Genomic DNA, 22,208 nt, shown 5'->3' with positions numbered 1-22,208 from the left:
GTCCACAACAATGAACATCAACATTTTTCACGGATGGAGCTACCCGTCCTGTTCGCTTGGTCGTAAATTTCCAGCCAGAACAGTATTCTTCTCTCACACTAAACCAGCCAGCAGTAATAATCCACGATAGTATACGATCGTTTCAGCCCAGCCGAACTGACCACTAAATTTTGCGTCTTGGAGCACCGTGTGGTGTGGGTGTGCAAACAACACATGCTTCTGTCACCAGCCGGTAGAGCACAGTATGTAGTCGTGTTATACACTAGTGATCATACAAAATCTCAATTCTACAACTATTACATTATTTACAACATTCACCTCTATAAATAAATATTTACATCCACATCGTGTGTGTGACAGTGTGAGCCACGTACTGTATCTGTACACGCGTGCCCAACACGAAGAAGAAGAAAAAAACAGAAAAAATCAAGGTATGCAAGAAAAGAACAACCAAGGTGTCCTGCTACTAGGCTAGTACACTCTGCTCCTGGTCCGGGACACGTGTGATGTGCAGGCGCACGGTCGCCGAAAGACACCCTGACGAAACGCGCGCGCCCGCAGCGGCCTAGACCGCGCGGCGACACAGCGGGCACGACGCGTGCCGGAGCAGCCAGACGTCGATGCACGGCAGGTGGAACGTGTGCCCGCACTCCGGCAGGCTCCGCGCCGTCTCGCCGGCCTCGAAGTCCTGAAGGCAGACGGAGCAGCCGATGGGCTCCCCGGAGGCGTCCGCGACGGTGCACTCGGTGAAGGCCGCGACGGGGAGCGCCGCGATGGCGGCGGGCCGGCATGCCCTTGGCGGCGGCGGCGGTGGCGCCGCCCGTCTCGAACATGTCCGCCAGTGTCGGCGACGCCATGTCGTCCCCCGAGTCCTCGGCGTTCATCTGCGCGGCCGATCGAGAACACGTTAGCTTGGGCTGGAGACCTGAGAGCCTTGTCGATCGACATGATGATACTGGACTGTGAGAAGATCGTTTGTGCTTACCTGGCTGTCGACGGCGCTCTGCACGGCGGGGTCCACCTTCTCGCGTACCAGGCGGCCAGTCAGTAGGCTCCAGAGGACATCAAGCTGAAACATTTAGCACAAATTGTTTACTAAGAGATTGGATTGGATATGAAATGGCGAAACTGATTGATTATTCGGGTGCTTATTGCGCTAGGTGGTCATCAGTGCAGTTACTTACCACGTATAGGACGCTCCAGATCCCGGACTCGTCGGAGCGCCAGATGGCGACGGAGGAGTCGACGACCTCCATGGACACGACGGCGCCGGAGATGGCCCCGATGCCGGCGCCGCGCACCAGGCCACTCTCCGTGGCGAGCCCGATCAGCGCGCCCGTGACGGCCCCGAGAACCATGCCCACTGCAACAAACCAACAAGGCAACAGAAGAATCAGTAGCGGTAACACGCGACGACGGAGGAAGGAGACGCAGTGAGCACATGAATCGAACCGAACCGATCGATCAAACGAAACAGAGGCAAGTCGAAAATCTATCCACCGACCTGACGCGAAGACGAAGGTGAGCAGGCTGCGGACCACCGCTCCGGCGACGCGCGCCGGCACGCGGGAGATGCCCCTGCCGCCGCGCGACCTGGACGACGACGGCGCGGGAGAGAACGACGCGCTGGCGGCGCCGAAGAACGAGGCCGCTTCCATGTCCATGACGATTGCTCGCTCGTTTGTCGGTGCGCGCGCAGGCAGAGGACACGAAAGGGGAAGAAGACCTGACGGTGGGAGCTCCGGCTTAGTCGTAGCAGAGCAGATGACACAGCAGCAGACGAGGACGACTTTGCGGACGGACTTTTTGTGACGCGCCGCGTTTGGAAATTTATAGGTTGTTCTGGTGGACGCGTTGTTCTTGCTGGAGACTTTGGTGCCCCCCGGCGACTGTGGACGTGGTGACCATTGGCTCGCGTCGCGTCGCCCACGGCTGCGCTCGGCTCGCCAGGTCAGCCGTGCGCCCGCGGCTGCTTTCGCAGGTGCGTCTGACGTGGAGAGCCTCGCTGTCGGTGGAACGCGCCCACGCACGCACGCAAAAGCGTCCGGGCGGGAGGCAGCAGCAACCAGGCAACAGCTGAACAGCATGCACCGCCAGGCTTCTCACCTGCGCTGTGCCGGGCACATAAATGCAAACCATCCGTCCGGCACGCGGCTGACGGCGACGGCGGCCCCGGCCCCCAGGTGGTTGGCGAAGGCTCCTCGCCGCGCGTGCCGCGCTTGGTTTCCTTGTTTCGCTCGCTCTCTTAACGGCTAAGCTTCCCTCTTCCCGCACACCACCACCAACCACGACGATGACGATGCGACGCGACGCGGCGCGATCCGTCCCGCTGCCCTGCCTGCCCTTGCGCTCGGTCTCGTCCGTCACCTCGCCTCACTCGTGGCGGGCTCCCCGGACGAGCGGATCGATCGGTCGCGCGTTGAAAGGGAGTTCCGAAGCATCGCATCTGCTGCATCTGCATGCGCGGGCGCGGTAGAGGAACAGTGGATGGACACGGAGCTCGCCGGCCGGTCAATTTCCGTGGACTGCTCACTGCAGCCTGCAGGCGGCCAGGCGTTTCTTTCAACGGCGGCTTGGCTGGCGCTTTTTTTTTTTTTTGGACCAACAAGTTTCTACGGGAATTAAAAACCTTTGGGACCGACATCTGACTTGCTCTCCTCTACTTGTGAAAATGACCGCGATGACTAATGACTTTTTTGAGACTCCAGCAGCTCTCGTTTTGAGGCTTTGTTTCCCGATCCAAGCACCTTAAACTGGCTCCCATAATACAAATTGGCTTTCTTTGATTACCTGTACAAGACTTTATGCAGCATAGCACTCTCCTCAAAGCAACCTGGAATTGCATCCCGTTATACGTTCAAAATTGGCGTATCCAGCTATGCAAGTAGCCCCAGCACCCGCTCTGCAGGCCACGTTCCATTCCTTGCAGCCGCTGTGCAAGCGCCTGCACCCGCTGTGCAGTGCCCCCACGCACCTTCTCTTAGCTCGTGCCAGCGACTGACCCGCACGCCGCCTTCGCGCACGGGCTGCTGAAGAGCATGCCGCCGCCGCATGGGAGCACGCCGTCGCCGCCCCGCCGCCTGGGAGCAAGCCGTCGCCGCCCCCGCCGCATGGGAGCACGTGGAGGAGCACGCTGCCACCACGACGTCGTCGTCACCGCACGGGCCGCCGAGGAGCACGCCGTCGCAGCCCCTGCCGCACGGAAGCACGTGAAGCAGCACGCCCCCAGCACACACACAGGCCACCGAGGAAGAGTAGCCTTGAAGATGTCGAGGAGGGTGGTCCAAGGTAGTCCATGGAACAGGCGCAGCTCAGCAGCTCAGCAGAGGATGAAGTCGTGAGACTCACGACCAGACCAACCATCGTTGCTCTGCTAATACTCCTATTACTACTACTGATCTGAATAACCGAAACCAAACCTCCTTCAGACAGGGGGAAGAAGAAGAAAAGGCAGTCTTTTTAACTACTGCCTTGATTGCAGGTGAAGAAGCGAACGAAAGTGGCTTGGCTAGGTTAGTCAAGCACTAGTAGTCTAGTAGCTAGCTCGAGTCGGTCCAAGGCTCTCTGATGTAGCGTAGGAGAACACAGGGATGATTCGTGAATTGGAGGCTCTCATGTAGAGTCAGAGAGATTCGGTGAGCGAGAGACTGCGAGAGGAAGAGCTAGGAGACGGTACGGTCGTGAAATGGTCAAAGGGTAACGTTACTGATATCATAAGAATGGATGCCCATATACATGTTATGCAATCAACTAAACACAGGCGATTATGCATTCCAACGTCTAATGCGGGCAACCAAACAGTGTTTTATGCTGTGCAAAATTGAAACGCAAGACAACCAAACACTGCTTTGAAGCATAAGACTATGCTGGATTAGATATCTAATACTAGACTCTTATGCTGGCTACCGCAATGCGAGCAACCAATCAGACCCTTACGTATCTTAGGTGAATTGGAATTTGGATGCTTGGCTGAGATAGATCCTCCAACTGACCACTTCCATCTGCCTGGCCTGCAACCGCAAAGCTACCAAATGGGCCAAAAGTCTTTGGCCCTTCTAGCTGAGCTGCCAGCCCAACCATTTCATCTGTTAGTCATACCATTTTTTCCCATCGCCGCTGCCATTGGATGTGTATGGGATGAGTACACTTGAGCAGAGAGAGACATAATTTGTAGTTTACAATATTTTCGTTTAAAGGCATCTTAAAACCTAAATAGTCAATTTAATGCTCAAATCAACAAATACAGATCTGAACATTGTAGCAATTTTGTTAGGTATCCAAACAAAGGAAAAACTATGTTGTAGGTCTCTTTTTTCTCTATATTTTTCATATAATTTTATTTTCATTTGAGTTCATATTTAAAAGTTATTATTTTTTAAGATGAGCCTGTACAAAAAAGAAATTCCACCAATTCAAATGGGTGGTAACCAAAATTTCGCTAGCTTAATTAGCGGCATGTATTTGCCATCACTTCAATCGACGGTAGTAGTATAGTTTTACAAATTTTGATTTAGACAAATATTTTTTTGCAAAAACAAACTTATTAATATTATAGAAAATCACCTCCCAAACTTATTGGCCTTATCTTCCTCAACTCCTGAGACACTGCCTAATGTCGCCACAACCTCTGCCACATCACCAATATGTCATCACCGCATCATTCTTCCCCTCTCTAACATCTCATCACTGCCTCCTCTTCCATAGCCATTCACGTTGCTACCTAGCCCTTCTCCTCCCTAGCCACCTTGTCCTCATTGATGTCCTTTGGCTTCAAGCTCATGTCTAGTAGCCACGAGCCCATGACACTAGAATTGGTGTCTCATCCTAGTCGCACTCTTCTTCTTCATGAGAAGGTGATGTGATACCGCCCACCTCCATCTCTTCCCCGCATCGTGGTCCTACCCCAAATCATTGGCTACCGTCCTCTTCGATTCGCTCCTGGTGACATAAAGTGGAGGGGAAATCAAAAGTGGGTGTTCGACAAATGCAAGCATGAGATGAGAAAAGTGATCGGGGTGGTAGCTCGCGTGTGGGCCAGTGTCAGGGCCCACGCAATTAGACTAGTGAGGTGTTGGTCGCTAGCATATTGTTTTTTTAGATTTCTCTCACTTCCACGTCACCTATAAATTGACATACGGAGTTGTTCCCTATTTTCAATGGAGAATCACCTCTTAGGAGTGAGGGTGTCTCCATAAATAATGAGGGAAGGTGGAAGATGTGCTATCTATTCTCAGTGGCGGAACCGAGGGTGGCTAGCAGGGGCCATGCCCCCCCCCCTAACGCAATGCAATAAATAGTACGGACATGCACTCAGTCTAGGCCACACTCTCCAAAGATCACTAACCTGTTGCTGGACCTCCTTGACACACAAGTGATCCACCATGCCCTGACTAACGGCTTCACGATTAACATGTGCGACATGTCCTTGGCACCACCATCCGGCTAGCTAGTTCGCGGGGTTTCGACCATGTTTAGCCGCCCTCTAATTAAAACTTCTTGTTCCGCCACTCTCTTCTTCAAAAGCCAGTTCAGATAGAGAATGTATTGTGAGAAGTTGGATCCGTGCTTTATTCATGCGCAAGAGATGTTGGACCGTTAAAAATCGTATATATGTGACCCACATAGTTTAAGCAATATGCTAGAGACAAACCATTAGAGGAGTAATCTTTTTTACTACTCCGTCCGTTATAAATTATAAGTTATTCTAGTTTTTTAGTTACATAGTAAAACTATGCATTTAGACAAAGCGTAATCGTGATTTATAATAAAATTATGTACCTAAAAAATCTAAGTTAACTTATAATTTGAAACAAATGGAGTATCTATTTATATGAGCTGGAGAAGCCCTTGTAGGCGACGCCAACTCCGGACATGGAGGTGCATATGTCCGTGTAACCTTATAAGTTAACTAATAATAATAGAGAAAAAACAAAATCCTTCCTAAATAAAAGCCCATCAAACAAAAATACACAAAAATGATAATTAAGGTGCCCAAATCAAAGTGTTGCATCCTCAAAAAAAAAAGAATCAAAGCATTCAAAACAAGAATGCTAAACAACACCCATGTGTTTTACACCCATCTCACACACGAATTTTTTGATGTTCCTATAGTATACCTGTGATGTTCGTATAGTATACATGTGATGTTCTATGATACTCGGTCAGTAATGTTCTATGATGTTTTTCGCGATGTTCGCATGGTGCACAAGTGATGTTCTACGAATTCGGGTGCTAGTTGGCCAAAAAAACACACGAATAATACCCGACTACCAAATAGATGCTCTGATGTTCTATTATGTATTGTGTAATGTTCTATTATGTATTATGTGATGTTTTACAAAATTCGTGTGCTAGGTGAAAAAAAAAAGAGTGTGTGATATAGACATTCTCGATACCGTTCAATTCAGGTGACACGCAAGCAAGCAAGCGCCGGTGGTTGCCTATTCGGCTATTTCAGAGCGTCTTCCGGGCCACGGCCACGAAAGTCATGGCCGTCCCTCCAATATGGACGGAAAATGCCCAGAACCAAGCTACCGCATGCAAGACCGCTGCATGCTCGCTCGCCGCAGTACGCCCGGAGTTGAATCCGTTTACACGACTGCCTGCCTGAGGAGACGAGCCTGCTTGCCGATCGCCGTACCTACTGGCGGAGAAGTTCCGTTCCGGAGCAAGCTGAGCTATCTAGCACTCGATCGGGGCCCTCGGCGGCGGCGGCCGACTGCCGGGGCTGCACAATGGCTAGATCTTTCAACATTTGCCCGCAGATCGACCCCTTGGTGACCACGCGCGTCCCCGGCGTCGCCCTTGACATGCTGTTCCTCGTTATCATCCAAGCGCTCGCCGTCATCTTCCTCGCCAAGTTCATCCACCTCTTCCTCCGACGCTACAACCAGCCGAGCGCAGTCTCTCAGATCCTCGTACGTACGCGCGTGTCTCCCCAATCTCGATCCGCGGCTACCTTCCAGGACGCTCGATCTGAAACTGCTGTGCATGGCGGATCTGCTTTAACAATTTCAGGCCGGCGTTGCCGTGGGCGGCATGGGCCTGCGCAACGCCATCCTGCACGTGGACGTGGACGACGTCGAGGACATGTACGGCGGCTACATCTGCGCGGCGCGCGTCGTGTACATGTTCCTCGTCGGCCTCGACCTGGACCTCGCCGCGCTGCGGAACGCCACGCACCGGTGCGTCGCCCTGGCCTACGCGACCGTGGCCGCTAGCCTGCTCGTGGCCGCCATCGTGTCCACCGGGATGTACGGCAGCATGATGCACTCCCCTGTGAAGACGCCCGAGCTTCTCGCCGCCACCCTCATGCTCGCGATCACCAACACCTCGTCCATCACCGTCGCGCGGGTCGCCGGCTGAGCTCAACCTCACGGTGACGGAGAACGGGCGGCTCCTCGTCGCCGCGGCTATCATCACGAACCTCATCTGCGTCGTCGGCGACGCCGTCCTGTCGTCCACGGCGCTGGCCAAGGAGAAGAGCCAGGACCTGTACCACATCCTCGCCCCAGATCAAGAAGGGCTTCCTGGCGCTCGCCGTGGCAGGCGTCGCCGTGTGGCAGGTGCGCCCCCTCGTGACGCGCATCAACCAGCGCAACGTCGGGCAGCACCACGTCAGGACCCGCCACCTGGTGGCCATACTCTTCGGCATCTGGTTCATCAGCAACATCCAGCAGCTGCTGGGGTTCGACGGGATGCCGACGAGCCTCGCGCTGGGGATGGCGTTCCCGAGGGAAGGCCCCGCCGCACGGTCCGTCGCCGACGCGCTTGTGGCCCCCCGTCAACGGCTTTGTCCTGCCCTTCTACTTCGCCACCATCGGGATGAGGCTCGACTACAACTCCATGTCCGGCGCCATCATCGTGCCCGGCCTGCTCCTGACGCTGCTCGGCCTGGTGGCCAAGGCCATCGGCGCCGCGTCCGCCTCCACGTACCTCAACATCCCAATCTCCGACGCGCTCCGCTACAGCGTCCTGCTCAACGTCAAGGGACACGTTGACACCATGAACATGAAGTTCGCCAAATCGGAAGGGGTTGGTAGCTAGTACTGTCCTAGTATAATCATGCTCCATATCCGTATACCAGGCGAGCTAGCACGGTTATCTATCTAATCGTGGTGGTCGATCGGGCGATGCAGGTGTGGGCGGAGCAGGCGCTGTACGCGATGATCATCGGCAACCTGATCAGCACCGTCATCGCCGGGCCAGCCGCCGCCGCGGTTCTGCGCAGGGAAAAGGAGGAGTACAGGACCAGGCACCAGGCCATGGAATCGTTGGGCGCAGAGCAGGAGCTGCCGCATGCTCGTCTGCGCCCACAGCGCGCACGCCGCGCCCGGCGTCCTAAGCCTGGTGGAGCTCCTGGTGATCACGCCCCAGGAGCAGCCGGCCGTCCCAGTCCTCCATTTCTTCGAGGCCCCCCGCGACCGATCCGCCCGGACGCCGTACCACCAGCAGGTGCGGGGCGACGAAGCCGCCGAGGGGAAAGGCGGCCCCGATCCCGTGACGCAGATGAACATGGTGGTCGACGTGTTCTCCAAGACGACGGGCATCTTCTTCCGCCAGATCGACGTGGTGAGCCTCGGCGCGTCTCGGGACGCGGCCGTCGCGTGCCGCGGCGCGGAGGAAGCGCACGCCGGTCCTGCTGCTCCTCCCCTGCTACAAGGAGCAGCGGTTCGACGGCAAGATGGCGTGCCGCCTCGAGGAGCGGTGGAAGCTGAACCACGACGTGCTGGAGCGGGCGCCCTGCACCGTGGGGCTCCTCGTGGACCGCCCGTACCGGTGCAGCGGCACCAGCTTCCAGACGCCCATCGGCATCGCCCCGGAGACCGGGAGGACACTGGTGCACCCGTGCAGCGACCGGACGGTGACGCACGTGATCGCGGCCGTGTTCCTGGGCGGGCCCGACGACCGCGAGGCGGTGTCGTTCGCGTGCCGGCTCGTGGAGCACCCGGCCATCGGGCTGACGGTGTTCCGGTTCGTGAAGCGCAGCACGTACGACACCGTCACGTCCTCCACCTCCCGCGCGCCGGCGGAGGCCGGCGGTGACGAGCTGGACGTGCCGTTCCAGGAGGGCGACGTGGACGAGCGGTTCCTGTGGCGGTTCTACGAGAACTACGCGTCGCGGGAAGCTGGCCATGTACGTGGAGAAGGTGGTGGAAAACCCAGCGGACGTGGTGGAGACGCTGGAAGGGATGGCCGGGATGTTCTCGCTGGTGGTGCTGGGGCGGGGCGGGCGGCAGCCGGTGGAGCTGATGGCCGGGCTGGAGCGGTGGGCGGAGGGCGGCAGCGAGATAGGGCCCGTGGGAGAGATCCTGGCGTCCAACGAGTCGCTGGAGATGGGCTCCGTGCTCGTCATGCAGCAGCACACGGTGCCGATCTCGCCGCCATGCCAATGAAGTCAGATTTCACAGGACAGCTGCAGAACAGCTTGTGTATACTTAGATTTCTGGAGTAGGAAAAACGGATTTTCTTCGGATGCCCTTTCTGGTCAGTTTCGTAGTGGATATCCTACAGAATTGGAATTTCTTGTATTGTGGACATTTGTATTAGAACACAGTTACTTGAGGGCTTGAAGCTGAACGGCTGATCTGACAATTATTGGTAACACATCATAAATATCCAAATCATATTCTGAACTCAGAACTCTGATAGCACAGCATATATTTCACCAATCGTATTCTGAAAATGTGTAAATACATATGGAATTGTCTACAACCCTGACAAACAGAAATGAATTATACAAGCAGAATGATCCCCACCTGAACTCTCTGAAGCAGATTTTGGAAACAGTAGCGCCACGAATTCGAATTGTACATGTACTAGCCTGCTCCCTAAACACTGAAGCTGACAAGTATCAAATATCAATCAGTCGGTGTTGAATTAAAAAAAAAACATCTGCATCAAAAGCATCCACGAAACTGGAATTGGCAGTTGATTGTCTAGTTGTTGAACTGCTAGTTCACTTTCAGCTGGAGACGCTATCAAGTTCCCATACTTTTGGCCCACATATAAGGCCCAAGTCGGCCTACTAGAGCAGAGACGCACGCAATGGCACGCAGCACAACATCACGCGAGTTCTAGTTCTGCTCCTGTCGTCGTCCACTGAATTTTGTACTGAAATTACTTGCACTCTTGTTGCTATACCATCTACACAGTCAAGAGGATCAAGACAGTAAGGGTTGTTTGGAATGCAGAAATTTCACAGGAATCAGTTTAATTTTACAGGGAAAACGTAGGAAGAGAAGAAAAAAAATTCCCGTGTACCGCACCAAGACCTCAGGCATCCTATTTCCGACGTGTTCCTGTTGCACTTGCACAATTGAATACCCCTTCACCTCAACTCCAAATCTTCATCAGGTATTTATTCTTACATGTCATATATGCTCCAAATCTTACACTATTGTATCACATCATTAAACATTGAACATTAAACATGTAGTTGATTCAATTTGAAAACTTTCCTTCACGTTAGCTATATACTCGTATATATCTTCCAGATCCACCAGCAGCAGCAGAGCAGTTTCAGTTTGTGAAAACTTTAGATTTTTCTGGATGCCCTTTCTGGTCAGTTTGAGAGCAGTGGACATCCTACATAACTGGGCTTTTGTATTGTGGATTTGAGCTGAAAATTAATTGTCGTGTCACATATATATACACTGACAGCACATCATAGATATCCAAGCATATTCTGAACAACCCGAAAGTAGAAAGATCCATCTGCCCTGCTCCCTAAATACTGAACCTGACAAGCATCAACCAAGTTAGTTGCAATCGATTATACAACTAGATCAAACTGGACACACAATCAAAAATTTAATATTGCTTTGGTAGGGGTGTGCCAGCTCAAGCAATAGTGCAGCGCTAGAGCGACACTTGAAGCCCCAGTAGCAAGCTACCATGATAGGTTTTTCCCTAGAAAAAATAAATTTAATATATCACTGTGAGACAGTGTCTCACATATCAGATATTAAACTGATAAGAACAGATACTGCACTTGATCTTAGCCAAAAGGACGAGAAAGGTATGAATTGTGCTGATGCGCTTTCCTTGCTTTTATTTCCACTTCTACTGTTACAGATGTTGTTCATCCATGATGTGGTACTAAGTGAGGCGTTTGTAATCTGTGATACAGAGAAGTACCCTGACTTATTGGACCGCCTAATATGACTGTCCTATTAACCGAGGAGTCCGGGAAGGCCCACCCGTTATTTTCGATTTCCGTTTCAGCTCAAGTTAGGTAGAACTTATTGCTGTCGTAATTGATTCGTATTGTGAAAGAAAAATATCCTTTCATGGCTGGAAAAGTAGACCGGTTCTGGCTCGCAGGCCTCGAGCGAACAGAGCCTAGATTCCCGGACCTGAAGCACCGTTGGAATTGGAAGAGGCGTACGGTACGCGGCGTCTGCGTCGGCGTCGGCGCCCGGTGATTGGCGTCTGCGGGTAGGGGAGGGCGAAGAGTCTTTGCGACTGTGCATACCGGTGCGAGGGCGCCCTTCCCTCCCTCTCTCCCTCCCTCCTTCCTTCATTGTAGGCTTTGAGTGGTACTATTCTCACATTTCCTTGGCTAAGAGTCTCCGCATTGTCTCTTCTAGGATGATGAGCTGATATCTGCACACATGGGCGTAGTTGTTTAGAAACCGAGATTTAGTAAGATAAAGTCAAATTAGGTATCCTCCATCAGTTATTTCTGATTCAGGTTTACTTTCTGAACATTCAGCAGTTAGCGCAGTGTGTTATGGTATGAACTAATTTCGTGTGTTAGGAATTGGGACTATCTAGCACCAAACTGAATCAGCCAGTCTGTGACAGTTAGCGTTTTCGTGTGCTGGAGCTGAATCTGAACAAAATTTCTTCATTACAGATTAGAACTCTGCGCGCTGTAGTAACCCATTTAAATAGACCCTTTTATTTACTGTTGCCATTACATGTAGAGGGCTAATGAAAAAGGAAAGCTGCTATTCGCTAGAGTACTAGACCATTTGCCAGCTCTGACTTTAGAGTGCAAACATCATAGTATCTTCTTTGGTAGGTTCTACATCAACACTACTTTATTGTCTCAATGGTGATCTTGATTCCTTCTTTTCTAATCACAGTGTGATTGTCTTTACATGCTTCCATCTGTACATCCTCAGTGTACCATTGGAAAAACATCGCACAAAAACCGTGCTCCAAGGTACTTTGGGAAAAAAAGATGGAAGGGAAAAAAGAGAGGAAACAAGCTCCAAGCCATGGATGTCTTCATCTTCAGGAGCTGCACACAGCAAAGTGCTGGTTCACTCCACTGGGTGGTTGCACCATCCTGCTTGTGTGGTGGCAAGGCATCACTATGGAACTCAGGAGCGCCTTCTCAACATCTTTAGAGGCTTCTCTCCCTAGCAAACACATCACATACTCCATCACTGCTGTATCGCAAGGCAGTGTGATCCTCCCATCACTTGTGAACCCAAACTCTTCCTGTGACAGCTTCAGGAGCTCTACAAAGACTGCCGTGTGGAGGTAAGAAAGGGGGATCTCAAACCGCTTCCCATCAGAAGAGTAGACTGATGCAGTTGCCCTTTCCTGCAACTATGCTGCTGCAAGATGGGTTGATTTCCTTTCTCACTGCTGTGACCCTTCTTCTCCCAACTGCACCCATTCCCTGCATCTTCTTGGACAACTGAGCTAGCTTCTTGGAGCTGATCATGTTGCTACCTGCCTTTGCCTAACAAGGAAATGAACCCCTGTCTTTGAGATGAAATGATGAGAAATGATCTGATTTGTGTGTGGTGATGGTTTGTGTCAGTGATCGTGTATTTATAGGGCACATATGTGGTAGGATTTGTGAGGGTTTGCATCTTGGTCTCAGCTACCACAAATGCCAAGCTGGCAAGGGACAAGCCCATGAGCTTCCTTGGTGAGATGTTCATATCAATTGTTGGAGATTCCATGCACAGCAGCACAGGACCATTGTTTCTCATGGTGGAGCCATCTTTACTGGCTTGGTATGTGATTGTTTCTGCCTACCAGGGTGGACCTGATTTTGACTTAATGGTGTTAGGATTATAGAGTGTTTTATGTATACATTAAAATTAGTAAAGTCCTTTTCTATACGCACTCATGTACTCCTATATATTGCCCCCATGGGACTATTATTCAATACAAGAGCTGTTCATAACAAACTCTACAAAATGCTGGGTCCAGTTTTTCCAGTTTGCTTTTTCTGAGATATTAAATGTGATAACAACTTATGTTCCCTTGTTATATAGGTTCAATTCACCCTATCCTGTGTTGTTTAATGAGGATTCCATTGTCAAATGAGGTAAATTTCTCTTCCATTTATGATTTTATTTGCAGAAACTATTTCATGCTGCCTTTGCTGATTTTCTCCCCTCTTTTCCAGCAATCGCAACATGATGGAAACAAGATAACAAGCTTGCAAATCAGCAAAAACATTCTCTTGAATTTGTTTACATCTATGTAGAATTTTACCGGCCAGCATTTATCTATATAAACTTCTTTCTTAAAGCTCCTGCTTAGACCAGAGCATATCTTTTGCTAATTTTCTGCCTAGATGACCAGTTTAAAACTGATGGCCTGTGGGTGAGGTATAAGGATACTATAATGGCTTTGGGTAATATGCATAGGTGACAGGAAAAAGGTCCATGTGGTTTCAATAAAATAAAATGGTTCATGGCATTTGCTGCAGTAGTTATTGATGTGTCTAGTTGGCAAGCTGCAAGGCCATAGATCTGTTAATGCAGTGTTTGCTACAATGAAGGCAATGCAATTATGAATCCAATATTTCTGGGTCAAATTTTGGTGCGCTGCGGTCCTTGCAGGGACCATAGTAGGGACTTGGTAGTTGGATAATTGAACCGGTATTCTGTTCTAGTGGCTCCACGTTCATATAAGCATTCAGCTAATCAGCAATCATCTCGGTCCCAGCTCTTGTGAACATAAGGGCATATTTATAAAAAGAATCATTTTGAGGACTGGCCACTGAAAAGGTTATCTAGGATGCTTCATGAGCCCTTCCTCAGCTGATGATGAGAGAGCTATACAATAGTCAAGAGACATGAGGGAAACATGTAGGGTCCTGAGTTTCAAGAAGTAGCCTCCTTTGTTAGTTGTGTAAGGAGAACTGGAGATGTCAATAGGCTACATGCTTTTGGCAACATTAATTCAGTTAGGACGGTGCTGGGTGGTTCAACTAACTTGCTCGACAATCTCTTATCTCCATTGTACGTTGTGTCCAGTTAGTCAACAGCATCTCACATGCCCTCATTTCTTTGTTTCTTCCTGCCATTCCTTGTAGGTCTCTTCAAGAAGACTGCAGTTATCTGAATACCATTTTGGCCATTTCTTTTCTAAATCGTATGTACTTTGACCAGTGTTGTATGATATACCTTATGAGTTATGACAATATTTTTGTGTTGAAATAAGCTTATCTCACGTGCATATGTAACTCCACTCCAGCTCTCAACTCATCTATGCCTTTTTTGTGATGTGAAAAAAACTATATTATTTTTTAGAGTTTTCAGATGATACTTTATAACATATTTTAATGTATAATTCTTTTCTCCAACATTTCAGGAGTTTTTTTCAGTAAATCTCAAGTGGAATAGTATTATCAAGGGATCAAGATGGCTAGCTTCTCTGGATCATATGTTAGAATGGTCAGTACAAGAACACAGGAAACCTACCAACTTACATGTTGGAATTGTATGCACAGGTAATGAACACATACAGTTGTAACTTGCACACAAATGTTCATTTATACAATGTTGCATTGGATTTCACTCTTTGTAATTGTGCAATAAGGCAACTAAGCCATTGGTATAGTCCTAGTCCAATACTATGTATTGTTGTATCCATTAGGATGTAGTAACTTGAGTCAAGAAAAACGACACTTGCTACTAGTTAACTCTGATTTACATTTATTACAGCAAATATAAATTTGGTTAGGACTTAGAATGGTGCTGCTTGGTTCAAATAACTAGAGTCAAGAAAGTTTTGTTACAGTGAACGCATTTTTGGGTAGGATGAGTCTGGTTGATTTGAATAAATTGAGTCAAGAAAAAGGACTTCCGCTAGATCTTTGGTTAACTGGAGTCAGTATTTATTCAATGCAAGCTTGATTCCTCCTTTTCTAATCACGATGTAATTATTTTTACATTCCATTTGTACAACCACAGCATATCATGGAAAAACGTTACACAAAAACCGTGCTCCATGGTACAGCTGGGCAAAAAAGATGGAATGGGAGAAAATAAAAGGAGAGAAAACAAGCTGAAAGCCCTGGTGTCTTCATCTTCAGGAGGTAGACAGAGCAAATTGGTGGTTAAATCCACTGGATGGTTGCACCATTCTGCTTTGATGGTGGCAAGGTATCACTATGGAACTGAGTGCCTTCTCGACATCTTCGGGGGCTTCTCTCCTCAGCAAACACATCACATACTCCATGACGGCTGTATCACAAGGAAGTGTGATCCTCTCATCACTCGTGTACCCAAACTCTTCCTGTGACAGCTTGAGGAGCTCTGCAAAGACTCTTGTGTGGAGGTAAGTGAGGGGGATCTCAAACCGCTTCCCATCAGAAGAGTAGACAACGCAGTTGCCCTTCCCTGCAACTACGCTGCTGCAAGATGGATCCTTGTCCACTGTTGTGACCCTTCTTCGTGCAACCACACCCATTCCCTGCTACTTCTTGGACAGTTGAGCTAGTTTCTTGGAGCTGATCATGGTGGCTACTTGCCTTTCTATCAAGGAAACAGACTCCTGTCTTTGCAATGAAATGATCAGAATCAGTTCGATTTGTGTGTGGTGATGGTTTGTTTCAGTGATCATGTATTTATACAGGCACATATGTGGTAGAACATGGGAGGGTTTGCATCTTGATCTCAGGGTCTCAGCTATCACAAATGGCAAGCTGGCAAGGGACAAGCCCATGAGCTTCCCTGGTGAGATGTTCCTATCTATGGTTGGGTAATTCAATGCACTGGACCATAGTTTTGCACATGGTGGAGCCATCTTTACTGGCTTGGTATGCGATCGCTTCAGCCTACTGGAGTGGGCCTAATTTTGACTCGATGGTACAAATTCTTAGTTCCAGTTTTTCACGAAAAGGTCCAGTTTTTCCATTTTGCCTTTTTTTTCTGAGATATAAACATGACTACTGACTTACTCACCCCTGTTATACAGGTTCAGTTCACCCAATCCTATGTTGTTCGATGAGGATTAAATATTAAAGATGTACATTCCTCTGCCCCTTGTGATTTTATTTGCAGATTATTTTGCATTTGCAGAATTCCATCTTGTCCCTTTTCCAGTGTGTTCAATGCAACGGAAACAAGATAAAATGGTTAGACACTTAGACCAGAGTGTATCTTTTGCTTATTTGCTTCTAGATGACCAGTTTAAGAATACAGGTCTACGTATAATTTTGGGAACCCTTGATAGTCAATAGTCATTATTTTGTTAAAGGGCGTACCCAGTGCAGAGAGCTCCTGCTCTGTGCGGGGTTTGGGGAAGGGTGTCAGTGGCAAGCCTTACCCTCGCCTGTGCAATGCGAGGAGACCGCGACTCGAACCCGGGACCTTCCGGTCACAGGCGGTAAGACTCTACCGCTTGCACCAGGCCCGCCCTTCAATAGTCATTATTTTGTTGAATAAATAAATATGTAGGGGTGACAACAAATATGTCATGTTTTAATGAAATAAAATAAAATAAAATAAAGTAAAATAGTCCACGGCTTTTGCATAGTAGTTATTGATGTGCCTAGTTGGCAAGCAGCAAGACTTAATTCAATGTTCTCTACAATGAAGGCAGTGTGGTTATGTATCTGATGTTGCTGGCCCAAATGTAGGTGCACCGCGGTCCTTGCAGAGGCCATAGTGGTGACTTGGTAGTTGGATGATTGGATCTGTATTGTAGCAGTGGCTCCGCGTTGAATGTACGCACTTGGCAATAATCTTAGTCCCAGCGCTTGTTAACATAAGGGCAGATTTATGATAGGAATCAGTTGGAGAGAGATCATAAAAAAGATTATGTATGATGTTTCGTGAGTCCTTCCTCAGCTGATGGCACAAGAGCCGTACATTGGCCGAGAGACATGAGGGAAGCATGTAGGGTCCTGAGTTTTAAGAAGTAGCTTCCTTTGTTAGTTGTGGAAGGAGACTGGACATGTCGATAGGCTACATCCTTTTGCCAACATTAATTTCAGTTAGGACGGTGCTTGTTGGCTGAAACAAATTGCTCGACAATTTCTTATCGGCATTGTGCATTGTGGTCCAGCAAATTAGTCCCCTGACATCTCTAGTGTCCCATTTCGTTATTTCTTTGGGCCATTCCTGATAGTGATAGCTCTCTACAACTACATCAAGGCTGCAGCTATGAGAGCTGTCTGAATTCATTTGGTTGAATTATTTTAGAAATTGTCATACTGTGACCTATGTTTTGTATGGAGAACCTTAGAAACATATTTTCACGTTGAAATAAGATTACCTCATGTGCATATCTGACTCCACTAGGTGTTAATCACATTCTGGCATTCTGTTGAGCTGTATTTCAGGCTTTCAACTGATCCATATCCATGCCATTCTCTGAAGAAAAGATATCACATCGCCGTGGTCAGGTTTGTTCCTTTCATAGGTGAGTATGTGTACTTTGCTTCATTTATTTTGTCTGGACCCTTTTGTTCTTGGTGTTACTGTAGTGGACCTTATGCATCCTTGCATCTTCTACAAAGTCAGATGAGTTTTGTGTGTTCCAGAAATAAAGGGAACACTTAGGGATGCAAGTGGGTTGGCCCGTGAACTCGCATATAGGCTTAGAGCCCGTTTGGTGGGGCTCCGGGCGGCTCCGGCTCCGGCTCCGGTACTGTAGCGCACTGTAGCGCGGAGCCGGAGAAGCTCGAAATCGTGGCTTCACCGGCTCCTCCAGGAGCTGCGCCAAACGAGCCCTTAGTTTTGCGGCTTGTCGCGGGCAACCTGCTGAATTAAGCCTGTATGCGGGTTTGTAGGCCAAGTGGCCAACCCACTTGTCTCTCCCTAGGAACAATAGGCCTATTCTGCCTGGAGAGTCTTCAGGCCATAACTGAAAACAAATCTTAACTGTGTAATTGGGCTTCGTTTATCCAACATTTCAGGTGTTATTTTTCATGAGTCGGAAGTGGAATAGCATGGTCTATGGATCAGGATGGCCAGCTATTCTGGAGCATATGTTACAAAGGTCAGTACGAGAACACAAGAAACCTGCCAACTTTACATGTTGGGACCGTATCTTTCTTTCTTTCTTTTTAGCATGGTTCATGGTTAGGAGTTGGGACCATATGGTAACTTGCATGCAAATCTTCTTTTATACGATGATGCTGATGCTGTTGGTTTCACTTTTTTTATTTTACTAGGTGATTGCCCGTGCGTTGCAACGGGAAAAAACTATACCATGATAATTCAAATTTGAACATGTGTTGTATCATTAAAAAACGACCAACATTCTGTTTATAGGTAATCATCAATATTACATGAGTTCTCACTTAGCATGAACAGTTAGAATATAAAATTTCAAGTTTTAATGTGAACAAACAGAAACATCGAGTCTTGATTGATACAATGAAATTATAGTATAGATAATCATTGGATTAAAGATAATCACATAATCAGACCACTATTGCCATGTAACACCACTGTTTTACAATAAATTGATTGTCGAATCTGACATCCATGGCTCCTTTGATCAGGCTGTCAGATGTCTACAATTTTTTGGATAAGAAATGTTGGTTTCTTCAACTATATATTCACAAATGTAAATTCACCTTCCAATGAATCAATCTTAAGTTCAGTCTTTTCAATCTCCTTGAAAATGTTTTCCTTTAGTGGCAGCAACTTACATGTACCGGTCGGGCCATTTGAATCCTCAGATCAATAATCATCATGTTGGATAAGTTCAACAAGCATGTTCGCAAGGAAATTAACAGGATCATCACCGAGCTGATCTAACTTGATGGCAAATTCATTTTTGAAAGCTTTATCACCAACAAGTATATGAATTTACCCCCTGTACAGCCCATGGTGTAATTGAAAAATTATAAAGCTGCTGAAAAATTCTTTTGCACCACTCCTTTGTACCTCCACAAGGGCCCCAAGTGGATCTGCTTCAAGAGAGCACAAATGGTTCAGCTATGTAATGCAGCAAGTTCGAGCAGCAGGAGGAGCGTGCGCCGCCGTGGCAAGGGCCACGCTAGTCTGCTCGGTTGCTGCACGAAGCTTCCGCAGCCGCCAGGAGAGGAAGGATGTCGGCGCCAGGCAGCCAGGCGGGGCAGCGTTGCGTCCGCACGGCCTAGCTGGGATGCACGGAACGATGGCGACTCCGCACGGCCTAGCAGGGATGCACGGAACGATGGCGACTGGCGCCACAGGGAACCCGGCCTCGTGGACGCGGTCTAGCCGGGCCAATAGCGTCTGCCCTGAGAAGGGAGCACGCCTGTGAAGGGAGAAGTAGTGAGGCTCTCGATGCTCACGGTCGGCTCGGTCTGGCGGATCCGGGAGGCGGCGGCCGGCGGGATCAACGGGTAGGGCTCGCGTTATGATCGTGCGTTTCCTTTTTTTTTCTTTTTTTATTAGAGCGAGCGGCTTTGGTGTCGCACCCGGGGATGCATGGAGCGAGCAGCTTTGGTGTCGCACCTGTAGACGGAATAGTATTGATACAATGAAATTATAGTATAGATAATCATTGGATTAAAGATAATCACATAATCAGACCACTATTGCCATGTAACACCACTGTTTTACAATAAATTGATTGTCGAATCTGACGTCCAAGGCTCCTTTGATCAGGCTGTTAGAAGTCTACAATTTTTTGGATAAGAAATGTTGGTTTCTTCAAATATATATTCACAAATATAAATTCACCTTCCAATGAATCAATCTCAAGTTCAGTCTTTTCAATCTCCTTGAAAATGTTTTCCTTTCAATGGCAGCAACTTACATGGTATGGTCGGGCCGTTTGAATCCCCAGATCAATAATCATCATGTTGGATAAGTTCAACAAGCATGTTCGCAAGGAAATTAACAGGATCATCACTGAGCTAATCTAACTTGATGGCAAATTCATTTTTGAAAGCTTTATCACCAACAAGTATATGAATTTACCCCCTGTACAGCCCATGGTGTAATTGAAAAATTATACGGCTGCTGAAAAATTCTTTTGCACCATTCCTTTGTACCTCCACAAGGGCCCCAAGTGGATCTGCTTCAAGAGAGCACAAATGGTTCAGCTATGTAATGGAGCACGTTCGAACTGAAGATTTATCTTATGGTCAAACTGAACATGTTCCTGCATAAAATTAAAGTGAGACTGAAATTATGAATGTCTGAAGTTGAACAGACTGAACACAAATAAATCAATATAAAGATTGGTTGGTGGACAAACTGATTGTGTACAGGAAGATGAAAATTCTATACAGCAGAACCATAGAGGTCATCCCATTATTTATATTTATATTCTTATAGTATAGTGCTCGTGCTAACGCTACGAACCATATTAAGTCAAAAGTTAATTGTAGAACAATATTGATCTTGCGCCGTGCTAACGTTAGAATTGTGCCATGCTAATGTTGAAACAACTTTGTTTCGGCCTAATCATAGCATCTCTAGTCAATGCCATGTCTAACAGAAGCGTGGCATTAGGCCCGAAATTTCATTTCATTGCAGTTTTTTTTTGTCTGTAGCATATCATTACAGTTCATAAACTAAAATACGTTAATAAATTAACAGGTAGTTATTATAACCCCTCAGGGACCGATTTAAATCACACCACAGTTGAATTAAACAACTACAGATGGGGCTCCATCCCAGATCAGACTAGAGGTTATGGTCGAAGGATAGACACTTGCAGCAGAAAGAAGCAGCTGCTGTTTACATTGTCAAACAGCACTTCCTATCGGTAGGTCTTGAGATCCTCATTGGGACTACAACTATGTCTATATAATCAGATTAAACTAACATGAGTACATGACCAAAACAGGAAATGTATAATACGTGTAGTCACATAAGCCATAGCAAGTCAGACAATTTTTGGCATAAGTAATTTGACGGTAATTCTAGATTGACATACCACAGATCACATGACAGTATAAGTTTGTAAAGATACCTACCTAGAGCAAACAATTTTAAAGACCAAAAGATACCCAAAAACAAAAATAAAAGGCAAAATTAAGAGCACTTGCATTATCATCAGAAAAGAATTGCCTTCTCACTCACAGAGCTACCAGCACTGTGTCAGAAGGTGTCCTAAGATTGTTTCGAGGTTTCATCATCTGATACAAAGAAAAGACAGAGATACAGATCAACAACGTCAAACACCGAGAGATACAGTTAAGGATGTTAAGGATTCAGATGCAGAGATGTCTGTGTATCACTCACTCGGCAGAAGCCGGCCTTGGATCAAGTGTTGGATTATGCATGAGGATACAATTTTTTTTTAAAAAAAAATAACAAACAGCAATAAGCTCAAGTATTGTTGTAACACGCCTGTTGTGAGGTAGGGGGCTATGGCAAGGGCAGGGGGTAGCGGCTATGGAGGAGGAGTTGTTCATGCTAAGCTGCTGGAGATTCTCAAGCAAGCTAGCAACATTAGTAAGTTCATTGTTCTTGGACTGCATAGCGACCTCTGTTGGCTTCGTCATCTGCAAGTTCATTGTTGCCTTTGAACAATACAAATTTTCAATGAAAAATCCATTCCTCCTACCTAGTGAAAAATATCAAATGGAAGTTAAGAGTTCTTGCAGTTACGTAGCTCCAGCAGTGTGATAACAGCACTATCAGCATTTCTTAGTAGTCAAATATGTTGCTATTTAAATCCAAACAAAAAAATAATTGAGATGTGAGGCAAATACTAAATCCTTCGTTGAGATAAGCCTTAGATCATTGAGACATTTGGTCAAGCAGATCATGTGCGTGGTTATCATTGCATTCAGCCTATTATGTCGAGTGCCCTCACCTTGATTTGTTGTAGACTTTGGAAATTAGGGAGTCTCGCCATCCAGCAGTGTAATGGCAAGAACGCAACCAGCACCAAGAAGGTCTGATGTGTGTGCACTGGAGTTCGACCTCAGGACACATTGACCGAGCTTGTTGTGCCGGAGAAGTGCAACGTCTGGGCGTCAGGCTTGGCTTTGATGCGCCTATGATTTTTTGTGCCCTGCAAATGCATAACCCAGTACCAACTCAATT

At 47.7% G+C, this 22,208-nt stretch overlaps 2 long non-coding RNA genes, 2 other non-coding genes and 4 pseudogenes across 4 annotated transcripts; 3 read left to right on the top strand and 5 right to left on the bottom strand.

Annotated features, from left to right (window-relative positions):
- Positions 1 to 423: 423 nt before the first annotated feature.
- LOC136500733 (NEP1-interacting protein 2-like) lies at positions 424 to 2,669 on the bottom strand (annotated as a pseudogene).
- Positions 2,670 to 6,446: 3,777 nt separating this feature from the next.
- Positions 6,447 to 9,540, top strand: LOC136500732 (cation/H(+) antiporter 15-like; annotated as a pseudogene).
- Positions 9,541 to 10,827: 1,287 nt separating this feature from the next.
- Positions 10,828 to 11,024, bottom strand: LOC136502448 (U2 spliceosomal RNA). Its single transcript, XR_010770585.1, has one exon. It is a non-coding gene; the product is annotated as a U2 spliceosomal RNA (small nuclear RNA).
- Positions 11,025 to 12,694: 1,670 nt separating this feature from the next.
- LOC136501026 (uncharacterized) lies at positions 12,695 to 15,308 on the top strand. Its single transcript, XR_010770152.1, has 5 exons — positions 12,695 to 12,980; positions 13,245 to 13,297; positions 13,379 to 14,352; positions 14,572 to 14,710; positions 15,174 to 15,308. It is a non-coding gene; the product is annotated as an uncharacterized lncRNA (long non-coding RNA).
- A 363-nt stretch (positions 15,309 to 15,671) lies between these two features.
- LOC136501027 (uncharacterized) lies at positions 15,672 to 19,326 on the top strand. The gene is made up of 5 exons (XR_010770153.1): positions 15,672 to 16,070; positions 16,180 to 16,230; positions 17,549 to 17,628; positions 18,125 to 18,207; positions 18,852 to 19,326. It is a non-coding gene; the product is annotated as an uncharacterized lncRNA (long non-coding RNA).
- Positions 19,327 to 20,585: 1,259 nt separating this feature from the next.
- Positions 20,586 to 20,666, bottom strand: LOC136502427 (small nucleolar RNA snoR2/U65; annotated as a pseudogene).
- A 96-nt stretch (positions 20,667 to 20,762) lies between these two features.
- Positions 20,763 to 20,945, bottom strand: LOC136502410 (small nucleolar RNA Z112). Its single transcript, XR_010770555.1, has one exon. It is a non-coding gene; the product is annotated as a small nucleolar RNA Z112 (small nucleolar RNA).
- Positions 20,946 to 21,202: 257 nt separating this feature from the next.
- Positions 21,203 to 21,300, bottom strand: LOC136502413 (small nucleolar RNA snoR31/Z110/Z27; annotated as a pseudogene).
- Positions 21,301 to 22,208: the final 908 nt, after the last annotated feature.

Source organism: Miscanthus floridulus, chromosome 13, assembly GCF_019320115.1.
Source record: "Miscanthus floridulus cultivar M001 chromosome 13, ASM1932011v1, whole genome shotgun sequence".
Lineage (NCBI taxonomy): Eukaryota > Viridiplantae > Streptophyta > Magnoliopsida > Poales > Poaceae > Miscanthus > Miscanthus floridulus.
This window is presented reverse-complemented; position numbering and strand designations above follow the sequence as displayed.